The 15,132-nt window shown below is 38.2% G+C and overlaps 1 protein-coding gene across 3 annotated transcripts in view; it reads right to left on the reverse strand.

The window, feature by feature from the left end:
* The window catches only part of BCL11A (BCL11 transcription factor A), a 136,797-nt gene that overhangs the window by 116,862 nt on the left and 4,803 nt on the right, over positions 1-15,132 (reverse strand). For all 3 annotated transcript variants that reach the window (XR_011149610.1, XR_011149612.1, XR_011149611.1), the window contains exons 2-3: positions 10,833-10,873; positions 6,458-6,527 (exon numbers count right to left, since the gene is read on the reverse strand). The gene's annotated coding sequence lies outside the window, so the exon portion shown is untranslated. The remainder of the gene's footprint in view (positions 1-6,457; positions 6,528-10,832; positions 10,874-15,132) is intronic.

A 15,132-nucleotide genomic window follows, 5' to 3' on the forward strand; every position in this document is an offset into this window, starting at 1 on the left:
CAAGAGGTATCACTGGGTATATTCAGCTGGGCTTCCCAGTGGTATCAAAGATTCACAAGTAACAGCAATACAAAAATGATGGAAATTCACAGGGCACTTCAGAGTTGGGATAATTCAGGCAAATTCCAGTTTGAAGAATTAAGACTGTGCTGATTCCAAATAACCACAAATCAAATGTGTTTCATCCTGTGCAAAGTGTGGTAGAGCCTCACAGCACCATTAACCAGCTGCATGTTTGGGTGTTACGTGACATAATCATTCTACCTCATTTTTGGAGTGTTACAAGATTAAAAAGTATTATATTAATGAAGAAATTTTCACTTAAAAGGAGTAGTGGTGACAGCACAGAGGGGAATGTTTGTGTGTGGTCTTCTCATCAATGTTTCCTTGCCTTTTAAAACAAGGTAAGCCTTAAAATCAACAGAGTGAAGAGGAAAGGACAGAGGAGTTACTACGCTGAAGTGTTCCAAATAAAAGGAAAAAATGGAAAATGGTACCAAAAGGAGTACATGAAATTAAACAGTGAACTTTTACAGACAATCTATAAGAGAAACTATATGAAGATCTACAGAATAATTAGTCCTAAAGTTAATTCATATGCTCATACAGCACTAAAATATAACGTGGCTATTCCTGGGGGTTTTCCATTTTTGTTAACTTTTTAACTAAGGACAAAAATTTTAAAGGCACATTAAAATTATCATCTATCACTAAATTACATATTATACAAATGTAAATGTGATCACACCGCACTTAAATTCTTATAACAATAAACTATTCTGTTTTCTTCCCCCTGACATTTACAAAATTCATTTGGAGGAGTAGGATATACCTTACAGAGATTAGTGATAAATCATGTATTTTTAATGAATATCAATAGGAGAAACCCCAGGACATAACCCACCATCTAATTTGATTAAACTGTGCTTAAGGCAACACCACCTCTCTGGCTGGGGAATAGCACTATAATGACTTTGTGAGCATTATTGCAGGCTGTTTTAATGATTTAATGAACTGACTCTATATTTAGTTCAATAGCCTTAAAATGATTAGTGTTTAAGAAAAATTAGCTCACTTTGATCTGATTCTATTTGATAGTAAGTTTAAATAACCTAACCCTTCAAAACACAGTGGAAAAAAATTCCTAGAATCACAGCCAGCTAACTGCTAGAAAACATTATGGCAATCATTAATAACAGTTCATTTATGTTTAGCTACAGCATATGGAATGACATACTCATCCCCCAAGATGGGACACAGCAGCATATATTAAGTTGTATTATATTATTTTCCCGTGGTTTTTTTAATGTGAAAAATAACCCAAGAAAAGAAAATTCCCTCCTCTATGCTCATGTAATGAAAAAAATTTTCCTTCATCAACAGTTCCACTTAAGAATTTTAACTTGTGGGTCCAGTGTATGCTTCTGTGTCATCTAGACACTGGAAAACTGTGTTGGGATTCTGGAGGCACAAGCTATGCTTGATGGCATTAGTCAGTGCTGGCAAGTTACCTGAAGTGCTCAAGACATGAATGCAACACAGTCATGCTGCTGAGAAAGGGAAACAAAAATATGCCATAGTGCTAAAAATAACACTTCCAATAGGAAGTTTACAAAATATGGAACTAAATTGGAGCTGAGTTTCTGCAAGGATAAAGGTGGAAACATCCACTCTGCAGGGTTCTCTGTACTTCACCTGTGCAGACACTGTGATCCTTTTGTGATCCAAACCATCCCTGGTATATCACATCAGCACACTCCCTATACCAAACTGCTAGAAGCAAGACCACAAACGTCCAGTATTATAACCCACCGTGCAAATTCAAAAGCAGGCACCCAATTCAATCAAGAATCGAACCTAGATGTCAAATTCTTCTCAAGAAACAGCCCTAGCAAGGAGATCCTTCGCTGGTTGTAACAAACACCGAAGGGGAAATGCCAGGTACAAGCTAAAACTAGAGACTAGCCCAAGATACCCTCAGACCTTGTGTTACATGTTTCCACTTTTGTTTTCTAACACTATAATCATGAACTGGTCCTCAGGTTTTTAGTCTTAAGCAGTTCACCTAGCCTTTAAAGTGAGCTCCAAATTGACAGGCTGCAAACACCTTCCTCTCCCCAGTGAAGAAGTGCAAATGAATTTGTTGCCAATCGACCCACTGTCGTAGCCAGCAAGCTGCAACAGAAATCCAGGAGCTGATCCCATCACCCCAATGAACATTTTTCCCATGTCCTTTTACAGCTTGCCTAATCGTGTCCCTTGCAAAGTACAAGAGCTCAATTTGCTCAAAAGGAATTTCTTGGTGGTGTTTATCTGTACAAAAAAAAGTGTGGGTACACCCAGAATACTCATACTGCTTTTTCTTATGGTTATTCCTCTGTGTCTCAATGCTCCTGATTTCCAGCCATCCATCAGGAACTGCAGGCCATGTTCTCCCTGAGGCTGGCTTTCCACATTATTTTATATAATTTGTGTTCCTACAGTATTTTTTCCCAGACCTCTTTCTTACTGTGCTGGTCACACTTTATGGCCAGTGAGTACTTTCCAATGTTTTACACTTCCATTGGAGACTCACAGGACTGCTCAAAATCTTTATCATCAATAGATTTGATTTACATCAGGATTTGGTTTTTTTATTCTGCCAACTCTTCCAGAAGCTGAGGACAACTTCTGTTTTCCAAGAAATTCCAGCATTTCTAATTTTTATTAGAATCTAATCTAGAACCTAATTTTTATTTTATTAGAATAAAATAATAAATGACATTCTGTGGCAGTGACACTCAGTAAAAGTTGTGCGTCTACCCGCATGTTCCACTTTATCATCAACAAATTATTGTGTAGAAGATAATAGTTATCATATATGCAAACTGGTATCTTGGTAAGAGTACAATTACTCTAATTCTGCTTTGAGCTCCAACATGAAACATGTCAAATAGTTCAATAAGGCACACATTGTCCAAATGACACACTCATATTACTAAAGCACTGACAAATTGAGTTAATTTTCCCTTTCTGTCAAAAGCTACGATCAGATTGACACAGTCCTATGGAACACTCCAATTTCCACTAAACTGCATTTTCTAACGGAAAACTGTTCCATAAAAAAAAAAAAAAAAAAAAAAAACCAGCCAGCTCTAATGTGCCTGAAGTCTATGCAATTAAAAAAGTTTCTAAATATAGCTTTAATCATGGCCGACCCCAATCTTCTCAGAAGTCCTTGCCCTCTAGGCCATCCCAAAGGGATGGGAACATCCAGTAACAAGCCAAAAGTCTCATGACAGTGTATTGACCCCATTTGATATTTATCTCTAGCCATTTGTGAGAGCTTCCCATGAGCTTAATTAAGCTCATTCATTTCCACAAATTGTGGCATCCTAGAAAATATCAGACTTTCGTTTGATAGATGAGATTCAGATGTGGAAGTCTTATGGGAGGCAAGGTGTCTCTCAGGCTATTTGACAGAGTAGCTCGTGAAACAACTTATCTAGTCCCTCCCCTCCACAATGTGGAAGTGGAATGCACGTAGGATTGTGCCCTGTCCAATGCAGGCCACAGCAAAGAGCCACTTGCTACAAACTGGGAAAAAGTCCCCACACTGTGGAGAAGCTGAACCCTCTAATTGTAGAGGCAGAATTGCAAAGCCACAAAACAATTTCTGTCCTTCAAGGTGATATTTAGAAGGAAAAACTCTTGCTTCAAGAAGCAAAGATCTGAGAAGCAAACAGGGTGAGTGTGTCTACAGTTGGCATTTGGGTTTGGCTTCAAGTGTCATCCTTATCTTTCCTACATTATATTTTTCTATTTGTGCTATATTTGACTGCCCTTAGGGAATTTGTTTGGTGTAACAAAGCCCATTTGAGGGGACACTGTAGCAGCCTTCCACTGTACAAAAAGCTGCTGCAAAAACTCACTACTTATTCTACACAGATAAGACAAAATACCAGGTAAAGATAATCAAGCATGAACAGAGGAAAGCAGAAAGACTCAGTCTTTATTATAATGGCTTTAAAGGGAAGCCAGACAAACTTCTGTCTTGAATAACAGGTAAAATTGATCCCGCCTCAGGGCAAAATAATAAGCTAGCAAATCCCTCAGAGTTGCTTCAAGTTGGGATTTTTTTGTTGTTGTTTGGTTGTGGGATTTTTTTAATTTAAGAAAATCCATGATAACTGCGGGCTGGGAAAATGTGTACCTTAGTATCCTGTAAAAACCATTTCTTAATATCAAACATAAGCAGGAAAAAAAAAGTATTTCCCTAACGCAGCAAAAGATTTTTCTTCAAAAAAATCTACCTTTCATTTATTTCCCACTAAAACATTCAATCACAAAGTATAAGCTTAAACTTTGTTGATTACATACTTTTCTCCCACAAGTGTTTTCCTTTACAAAGCTGCTTCAATCTAGTATGTGGTCAGCTGAAGACCAGTGCTAATATAACAATATTTTCATTCCTTGAATATATTTAAGCACTTTGTTTTCTTTGGAATTTTGGTTCATAATTCCTGTGATATCCTAATTGCTCCATTTACCTTTAACATATGTGCACAGAGTCCATACCAAGGAGTTCAGGCACTTCATGGAAAGGAAGAGCATTTGGTCACCACACTGCTACCATCATTCCTAATTTTTCCAGCTCATTTAACACCTTTTCTACTGTTTTATGTACACTGAGCACCAGTCTCATCTCAGCTGTGCTACCACCATTACACCTCATCTAACCTGAAAAACATTTTCATCTTGTGGTCCTTCAGTTCATCCAACACCTCAAAGGAAAGGTTTTTTCCACCCTTCATATCTAGGTCATGAACTATCTTACTACTGTAGCACAAATAGAGATCTGTTTTCTCCAGTTCACAGAAGTTCAGGATTTCCAGTGTTTTTGTTGTTCTGAGGTTACAGTGAAATCTATTTACCAAGTTGTGTCCCTGAAACAGGACATCACCAGTGGCACCAAATACCAAATAATACCCACATGAAGGCTCTTTCCCCACAGGAGTTAATTAAGTCATTTGTTGCCAAAACAGCCTTTTTTCTTTAACATTTTCTTTTTCTAGATATAGCTTACCTGGAAAAGTGTAACAGATGTAAAGCACCCCGATTTTATACTTTGCTTTTTTATTATTTGACTTAGACAAACTCCAAGTGGCAAGACAAAACATTTCATGCAGGTGAAAGTACTTGAGGTAGCTACCTAAAAATAGTAATGTTTAATGTATACAGCGACTAAAAATAGTCCCAGAGTCAGCAGGTATTGAACAGCTACAGAAAATCTCAGCCATAAGGATCTGTTTACACAGATACTTCTCTCCCAAGACTGAACAGTATTTAAAAAAATAAAAAACCAAGCCACCATAAAAGCACATCTGGTTAGGGGCTTTTGTTTTGGTTTTTTTTCCAATTACTAATATATTTCAGGACACAATGTGGGTGCAACAGATGAATCCACTACTGCAGGGGAGCGTGTGAGAAATAGAGCAAGAGGAGCAATTTTGCTGCTCCATATCTTGGCCCCATACCTACAAAAAGAAATGGCTTGTGGACAGCTAACCTCAGGTCAGCAAAGCTTCTACTATTAAGTAGTTCCAGCTGGTAGGGATTACCCAATTCCCCACTTACAGGAGCCTCTGAAATTACCATTTCAAATTCATGCAGATCTGGGATTCCAGATACAGATTTTAGAACAGCAACCAAAAAAATACTGCACCATAACACCAAAAAAATCCTAACTCGAGCTGTAAGTGAAATTACAAAAGCAATACCTCCAGAAAACTACATGCTTCCTATATGAAGCTTTCAGGTATGAGGTGCACACAAAGAAGTCAAAATCTGAAGAAAAGTGAGAGCCAACCTTATTCTGTCAACATTGACCTATTTTGTTCAGGTCTAACAGCTCAAAAAGCTACAAATATGGTGAAACCTGGATTGTAAAACCATAACACTCCTCAATTACTTTTCGTTGGCCAGACAGGTAAACCTGTCATTTGACAACACATCATGATCCAAGATAGTAAACTTTATCACTCAGGGGTCATGAGAAAATGGCCACAGGTACAGCTTGCTAACCTTCCCTAGGTAATTTTTCACAGTTATCATCCAAAAAGCGTAAAAGCATAAAAGACATGTTATCTTTGAGCTCCATTTATTGTAACATGGGTGAGATTCCCTATAAAACCACTTACTAAGTAACTGTTGTGTGTTCTTCAACCCAGAGAGTCAAATCAGTAAAACATCTTGACAGTGTGTCAGGAACAAGACGACACCTTCTCCTCTCAGAGACCAACACATTATTTATCATTTTGCTCAGACTTACCGTTTCTTCCCACCCAGCACTAGCTCCAAAAGCATTCCCCTGCTTGGTTTCTTAATACAATATTTGAAGACAAAGCTAAGCCAGGAGTTCCAGAATTTGCTTCACATTTTCCCAAATGCCAAGAATCCATTGGAGTTTTGCTCTTACCTTTGAGTAGATGCTTGATCACGAAATTTTCACTAACATTCATCTTCTTGTGAAATCAATGGAGCAGTTTCTGTGGGGGAGTTTGAAGAACAAATCCACTTAATTTATCAGTTCTCCTAATAAAGTTTTGCCTTCATAAAGTTTTGCACTACATTCATTGCAGGGACAAGTTCAAAGACTGGTTTCAGGGCTCCCTGGATTACCCTCTCAAAGATTTTGGTTTTTTTCTCCCCCTTTAAATGAAATCAAAGTCTACAGAACCATGGTTTCAAATGAAGGACGTCCAGCCGCCCATGCAGAAATTCACAGCCAAATTAACATGCAAATCTTGACACTTTTGATACCAAATTTGAACTCTGTACAGAATCAAGTTCTAATTTAGTATTGAAACCTCTCATGCTGATTCTTCCTTAAACTGAAGTCCATTGCACTGCTGAGAAAAGTTAACCCTTGTATTCCAAAGGCATATTAAGAGGCAATAAGAATAATGGATCTGACACTTCTTTTGGAATAAAATTACCACAAGCTGAAAAGTGCCTTAACCAGTTCACCACTGGCTCAAGTTAAAACAGGAAAGCGTTGGAGTAGTGGGTATTCAGTCTCCTTTAGAGCTGGACAGATACAGAACTCATTAATATTATTAGAGGAATCAGAATTGTGTCCCTCTTGTGAGTTAGCCAGAGCCTAGTGTTGACATAACATAAGAACAATTGTCATCCTGACACAGCCTCACTCTGCACTCAGTTAAATGACTGGTCACGTGCAACACCAAATTCTCTCAAATTCATTTTTTAAACATGAGCTGGGCAGGCTTGGCCTCTAACTGAACCATTTTAGTGGGTCAGGCTGGTGCAGTAGAAAGTCCTTTGATTATTTATTTCATGTTCACCCAAGTTTGTTCCTCTCAGGAATTTCAATCCCTGCATTTATGCAACACCCCATTGCTGTTACATCCTTCTTAATGCTGTGAACTAGAGAACTTTCATATAATTTTCCTGATCACCAGGTTTGTGCTGGAGTTTTGTTTCATTGAGTTTTTCTTCCCCAGCAAATTGAAGAATGTTAGGAAGAATATAAAATACTTCATTGTGTAATAATACTATTATCAAAATAACTTTGATTGCTTGAATTTGTCATTGCTAGCAGAACTCCAGGTTTAAGAATTTACCCCATGCTATTACACAAATTATTATTCCTGGCTGTTTGTACAGCCCTTTACCCTCATAGCTTGTGGCCTTCTTTACTTGATACCTCCCTGCAGTCACTGCAAGCTCCTTCCCTCCTCTTCCGCATTTTGAAATCAGGTTTGACTTGCAATAGCAAGTCTTTTGTTTGAGAATACTTTCATTTATTCTCACAAACACTTTTTTGGGGTAGCTTACAAGTAATCTACCACCTGATTTCTACTTCACGGCACATGAAGATCATTTATAGTTGATTTTTGTTTGGTTGTTGTAGGGTTTCTAATAGCTACATATCTTACACTCCCTCACACCTGCACAAACACATCAATAAACAAAACCACAGCATTTTGTCTTCCACAAGGACACTAAATGGATTCCTAATAAAAAAATCATAGTAATAACCTATCATTTACCTTAGGAGACCTACTAACGTGCCGTAGAGTAAAACCATGCTCAAAGCACACACCTGGGCATTATCTCAGCCAAATCAGAATGGCAATCTGCATTTTTACATCCCACTGCAGTCGACCCTCAGGAGTTGCATTTGGTACAAAGTAGTACAAAACAGGATGAAATTGAAGAGTTATACACTCACACACAGAGCAATCCTAACACTGGTCACAGGACATGTAGGGGAAGAATATCTTTGCAGGCACAAGCCCAAAAAACATATTCAGTCGCTTAATCAAGGAGCAGACTGACCATCTTGCCTATTTTCTGTTCACCTTTTAACCTTTTTATTTTATTGTCGTGCATAGTGGATTAATTCTTTGCTCTTGTTTTATTTTTGATTTGATGATGAGTGCAGATTACACTTAGATTTCTTCCTTATACCTGCAACTGCTTTTCTGTCAGCACTTTGTTCTGTACCTCCAGCTCATTTCAACTTAATCTTTTTCAAATACCCAGGTCCCTGCAAGAGGATGTCTACATTAGCAGTTTAAAGCATAACAAACGGGAGTATTTGGCGCAGTTAACTCCAAATTAACCTCCCACCCTGGCTAAGCAGGGCTATGAGGAGCTCAGAATCAAGTGCTTGGGACCAGTGCTTTTCTTCCATTACCAGGAGAAAACTGTCAGTGTAAACACTGCCTGTTCCTCTGCAGCTTAGTGATTGCTTATAAATCTGAGTGAGGAGTATCTGGTAGTGCCTTGCACCCACTTCCCTCAAGTATAAATGACTACAGGAGGTAAAGGGCAGTACAGAAAGATCACTGAAATTTTCTGTTTGTTTTAAAATGAAACTACTTTATGGCCCTCTCTACAGCTATGTGCTTTTAACCTTCTTGTTGTGCTGGTGTTTTCTGATTATACCTCTTAGCATGAGAAAAATCTTTATCCCAGTCCTAACATTCCACTACACTTAAATTAGATGCTGAGGTGCTAAAAACAGCATCTTGGTGGAAAAGTAGCATCTTTTAAAAATACAGTGACTAAAATATTCTATAATCGTAGGGCAGAAATAATTTTTATTTGCATTAGCTAGATAAACTGAATTACAAAGAAAATGATTCCTTAGGCAAGAGGAAAAAAAAAATATCTTCAGATGTGACTTTTTTATTGCAGGTCATATGTTTGCTTTACCCTAGTTGATTCAGAATATTAAAGGTACAGCATATTAATTACCATGAAGACTCTACCTAATCATAAGGACCATAACATTAGAGCAAATAAAACCACTAGAAATACCTAAGAGCAGAGTAAAATTGGGTTATAAACAGGAATTATCAGCACCAGTTTGAACCTGTTTGTTAAAAGGTTTAATCCATAAATGCTCAGGAAAACTTAGAAGTAAATATCTTTAATGACATCTCTTAACACAGAAGCTTAAAACCAAAATCACTTTCTATTTGCAGTCAGTTTTGGACTACCCAGGGCATCAGTACCTTCTCAGTTTCCAGAGCTACCTCCAGATTGGTTATACATAAGGATTTGCCCTTTCAAGAGATTTTTAGAAGAATACACAGTTTGTTCAACTACTACTTGGCAACTCTACACACACCAGATCAAAATCAGTTGTAGAAAATCCTTATACAGACATGCAGGACTTTGTCAGATTTGTATTTTCACAGATACAGAGAATTACCCTCTGAGAGTTAAATGACAATGGGAGGGGAGATATATTTTTAGACACAGACGGTGCATGTGTAACTGCAGTGGGCATTTTCATCAATTAACAAAAGCTTTGGGTAAACCTTAGGTGAAATAGATAAAACCTCTGTCCACAAAGTAAGGGATTAAATTAGTCTGCAAATCACTTCTGATATTTAATATTCCATCTGTTATATTTGCTTTGGCTAAAGACTTTCAGCTAGAGCAATTTCTACTCTACCTAAATGGCAGTCTAACTATACACTTATTTTATGACTTATTTTTCATTTGTCTGAAAAAGCAAGAATGCCCCCTTTTGACAATTCCACATATTTCCCCTATGAGGCCAGGAGAGGGAGTAGTAGCTCGTATTTTTCCCCAGGAAAATCAACACTGGACGCCAAGTATTGTATTCAGTTCCCCGCAAACAACGATCACATCCTTTGTTCATTACTTTTTATGAAGACCATGGAGGGATTTGGGGGGGGGCGAGAGGGGCAGAAAAAAGTACTTTGGGAGCAGAACATCTGCCAGAAGGAAGTTTCAGACAAGAACTAATACACACTTTGTAAAAGCTAAATCTCTTACACACTGTTGGATGGAAAGCTGCGCAGGTGCCCGCACGGGTTAATCTGTGCAAGCTCTGTGCTCGCTTGCCCTGCTGAAGGTACAGAACAAATCCAGCTCACCTGCAATCATGTAACCGAGCAGATGCTGGCCAAAACACGATATTAAGGTCAATTAAAAATAGACTCTGCCATTCTTCTGCCTCTAGTTATACAAATTCTAATAAAAAAATCTGAAATACATGTTTCTCTAGATTCCCACCCAAAATCTCAAGGCTTTTGTATGGATGCTGACAGAAAACAAAGACTGTTAGAAAGCACTTTTGCTTCAAGTTTGTCTGCAGTGAAACCTGAAAAATGACTTGAAATTCTTCCAAGATTCTGAAAAACTCACCACCTGATCTTAAACAATTTAAATTCCAGTGTTAGGAAGTCAGTCAGAGCTCTCTAGACAGAGAGTGGCAAATGACATGGTCTTCCAAAAGATGACGCAGAGGAGGAAGAAAAAAAACCCCCAAAAAACGAAAAACTTACTTGTGTATTTTCCAGCTCTTCCAGAGGGCTGTTACCTCAGCCTGAAAAACGAAAGGGAAAAAGTCCACAAATGAAATCATACAATGTATCAAGTAAGGCATTTCCAAGAGAAAAAATAGCATGGTAGAAGGCACCAGGCAGACACCAGTTTAGGGTTTCTCTTACCCACATCTCAGGCAGCAGAACTGGAAGCAGCACAGCTGCACTGCCTTGCACTAGAGACAGTCTCCCCTGACCTCAGAGACTGTCTGGGGGACTGACAGGCTTAGAGAGACACATATTAGACACCTGCCGAGAGCGGTGCCAGCCTCAATCTCTCACCGAGAGTCAGCACTGACTTAAGGGTGCTGCGTTATCCATCTCGGTTGATATCAATCTTTGTTTCTGTAGTTCAAGCAAGAGGCACATCCCTGCACCTGTGTGATCCTGGAAAACAGAGATGAGCACACTCTCCTTGATACTCACCCTATATAATAACCATTAACTGAAACTGTAGCCTCCTTCTCTCAGAGACAGATGTGCTTATGGCATTTAATTAACAATACACAACAGTCATGACAATTGCAAGATACCTTATTCAGCTGAAAAAGCACAAGTGTTAAGCCAGCAGCATGGAATGACAATTGAAATTACAGCATGGGGAGAAATCTCACATCAAACCTGGGAGAAATTTTTTTATCTGACCCAATAAGAAGTTAAAAGAAAAAATAAACTAAAGTTAACTTGCAGCTGTAAAAGTAATATCAAAAATCCTGCTGTGTACACCTGAAAAATAGAAGTGTCTCTTTCTCATGAAAGAGAGGTTCTTTCTGCATCAGTGAAAAATAATCTGACAAATTTCAAATTTCAGGCTTTGCACCACTGCTTAAGTTTCCCCTAACAGCACTGAGTTACTGGGCTTAAAGTGCTTATTGGGGTCACCATGGCTTGTTACAATCCAGCTACCATGTTTTCCAATACCTGCATGGATATTTAGCCACATATCTCCTAAATAACGCTATTAAAGCTAAGTCATCTTAAACAAAAGAATCATTGTGTATCTGACTACCCATGCAGCTCCCTGAGAAATTGTAAGAAACTACATTCATGTTACATTCTCTCTTTGGTGCAGTAGTGGAGAGAGGAATCATTGCTCTCAAGCAATATTGCTTGCAAACTAAGTTTTGCATTGGACCAGTGGCATTCACTAATGGCAGGGGCCTTACCCATGTAAAAACTACAGCTTTCACAGAGGTGCTTGAGGTGGCTGCAATTAAACTATGCGGGTTGGATTGCATACACAGATTTTCTCCAGCTCTTCCTTTTTCAGTGACAAGATCTACAAAATTAGCAACATGAAGAATAGGAAACTGTATGCAAAGCCTGGCATTGAATATACTATATAGGAACAGCCACTCTGAATACCTTGTGCTTTGTCACTCATTATTTACTTCAGCGTGATATGACCTAGCACACATTGGAATTTTTTTAACTCTGTTTTGCTCCCTAAATTCCTTCACAAACATTCTGAAGCATGTTACCTACAGGAGGGAGTCTTCCAAATGAAGATCTCCTTACAACAAAAGCACCTTCAAGGAAGTCCTTCCCATTTAACAACAGCTAAAGGAAAAGCAACAAATTTTCTATCAGAATTGAAGAACTAGTTCAGGATGGAGCCCTTCCACCTGAATTTGGCTCCATAGCAAATTCTGCTCAAACTTAAGCAGGGTGCTCACTTTCTTAGTGACTTGCACACTTCTCTTTAAAGTTACAGACTTAAAATAGACTTTCATCTTCCTCGTATTATACAGATTTTAGCTGTCTCCACAGCAGTAAGTATTGTTGCTGCTACTGTTTAGTTTTACCAACAGTTTTGTATTCTTCTTTAAGTGCAGAAGAAGTACAGTTGGGTTTGATTCCAATTTTATAAAATGGGGCTGTGAACAGAGATAATAATTTTCCGAAAGAATCAGAAAATTAATTTACATTGCTTCAGCCTTTTTCTCTCAACTCCAAGGACATTCACCACTACATTCCTCTGACCACCTTTTTCATTATTAAGCAGCTTCGTAAGGATATTACTCTGATTTAGAGAATGTTTTACTGGAAGCAAGTTCCAAAGAGCCTCTTTCCTACTACATTCAATGTGTTAAGCATTCACTATCAGCTCTGGGATTTACTGAGAACTCAGCAAAATCTGTTCTCATTCTCCATCAAAGATTAGAAAATTTAAGTGTTTCTATAGTTACAAAGAACTAGTTTCTGGAAAGCCCTTTATCAAGAATGAACTCTGCCTTGTTGAAATGAGATTCTCCTTACTGTTATTTTAAATATTCTCAAGATCACCTAGCCAGTATTAAAGGGATTCCACTAGTGGCTATGCAACCAGCTTTTTCTATGCTCTGGTTCTCTCCCAGGAAACTGAAGGCTTTTATCTGTTGCCAGCTAAGAAATATCCACTAGACTGAAAAATCCACTGTATACTTTTTGGAAAGCTGCAGGGCTGAAGGTAAAAGCTGAACAGCACTGAGGTTTCTTTTCTAATCTGTTTCAAGTTCTGCACTCTTGGATGCTGTTAATTATAGTACAGTATGAAACTAGCAATATGAAAACCTATTTATTCTCAGTCTTAGTAGTTGAAGGTAATTAATACTTTTATCTTCCTACGTGCTTCATTGATGGGGCACATGAAAGGATAAATGAAATGAATCCACATGTAGTTTAAAGGGAAAAAAAAATCAATTTATAAAGCTACAGTCCCAGGAAAGAGGTAGGGCAGTCTATGCATGTCTCTTGCTAGTGAAAAATACAGATGATTTCTACCTGAGTCAAAATAAACACCAAAATGCTGAGCTGCAGGGTAACAGTTCTAGATCTATATCTGTTGCCACGTTAGACTCAGCCTTTAGGAGAGACCTTCACCCAGAATTTACATTCTGCCTCATACTATTACACGATAACACAATTTACACAGCATAGCTATGAATCAAGTATTTGGCAAGTAGGTCCTTCCACAGCCATGACTAACTAGGGGTGGAGAACACATACCACACAAACACCTAAATGCCTCACCGCTTTATTTATGCATCAAAAAATTCATTTTACTTCCTGACTTTTGCCTCAAGAATTTGTGTGCATTGAAGGAAATCCTAAAGCAAAACCAGACAACTCAAAGATTCAGTTGCACTCATATGGATGCCACATGGAGGACAATTCTCTCACAGCAAGATCGCTGTAGTTTCATTGCTAGACGCTCTCAGCCCTGAGTTTCAGAGCTCAGCCCTTCCCTTACGATGCTCCTCACTCACAGCAGAATCCACTTCACACCATATGAAACACATAGAAGGATCATACACCAAATAAGAACCCCTACAGGAGCCTTAAGTTTCTACTTAAGTATTAAGAAGATGATTCCAAAAAGTGCATCTTAACAGTAACTCGTTGCTTTCTAGAATCATTGCAATTAATTGCATTTATCTAGGCATAGAGCATAGCCAGTGCTATTATCCACATGCATTATACAACAGTACACAGAAATATTAAGAACACACTGGTCATCCATCAGGGAAGGGACCAGCAGCTTAACAAAAAGGATACTTGCACAGATGTGGACTACCTGGAAAATTCACAAACACGAAACCAGTTATTCCCTCCACTTTTCCAACAGTTGTGATAGAACATTTCTTCCCCCTGACAAGTTTTCAGCAGTCAACATGGCACACTATTTTTGTGGCTATGCTGATGTGACCAGAATTATTTTATTTATCAATATGTGTATGATTTTAGCTGTGTATTAATAAATTCTTAGCTTTACTTTCCTGTATCTCGTCTGCAAACAACCAGCACATTACAAAGATTAAAGTGTGACTCCAAGATCTTACTTGTCCCTGTTTTCACATTATGGTAAAATAGTCCCAAAGTCTGGCAGATGGGAGCATAATTAAAAGCAACCTTGCACAGGTTAGCATTATTTCTTAAATATCTGGAATAATTAAATACTCCTGTGCAAAATAGCAAAGAACACCTGGAGACTTCTCCTTGAAGAGTGAACTCAGCCATCCCAGAAAGGAGTTACTATATCTAGTTAACTAGATAAATCAGTTAACAATTAAATAAGGGCTCCCCAGGGAAAACAGAGTGCTTCAAAGATGGAAAACTTACCTGGCAACAAATTCCTAGTGAATCAATTTTCAATAATCTCAGAAAACAATAATCCTGTGCATCTTAAATCTTTACAACAATCTTCCTTGTGAACAACTCCCCTTTACTCCACTGCTTCAAACAGCAAGCAAAAGGAAAAGGGAAACTTTCAGACTGAAAC

The sequence above is a fragment of the Aphelocoma coerulescens genome, chromosome 3, assembly GCF_041296385.1.
Source record: "Aphelocoma coerulescens isolate FSJ_1873_10779 chromosome 3, UR_Acoe_1.0, whole genome shotgun sequence".
NCBI lineage: Eukaryota > Metazoa > Chordata > Aves > Passeriformes > Corvidae > Aphelocoma > Aphelocoma coerulescens.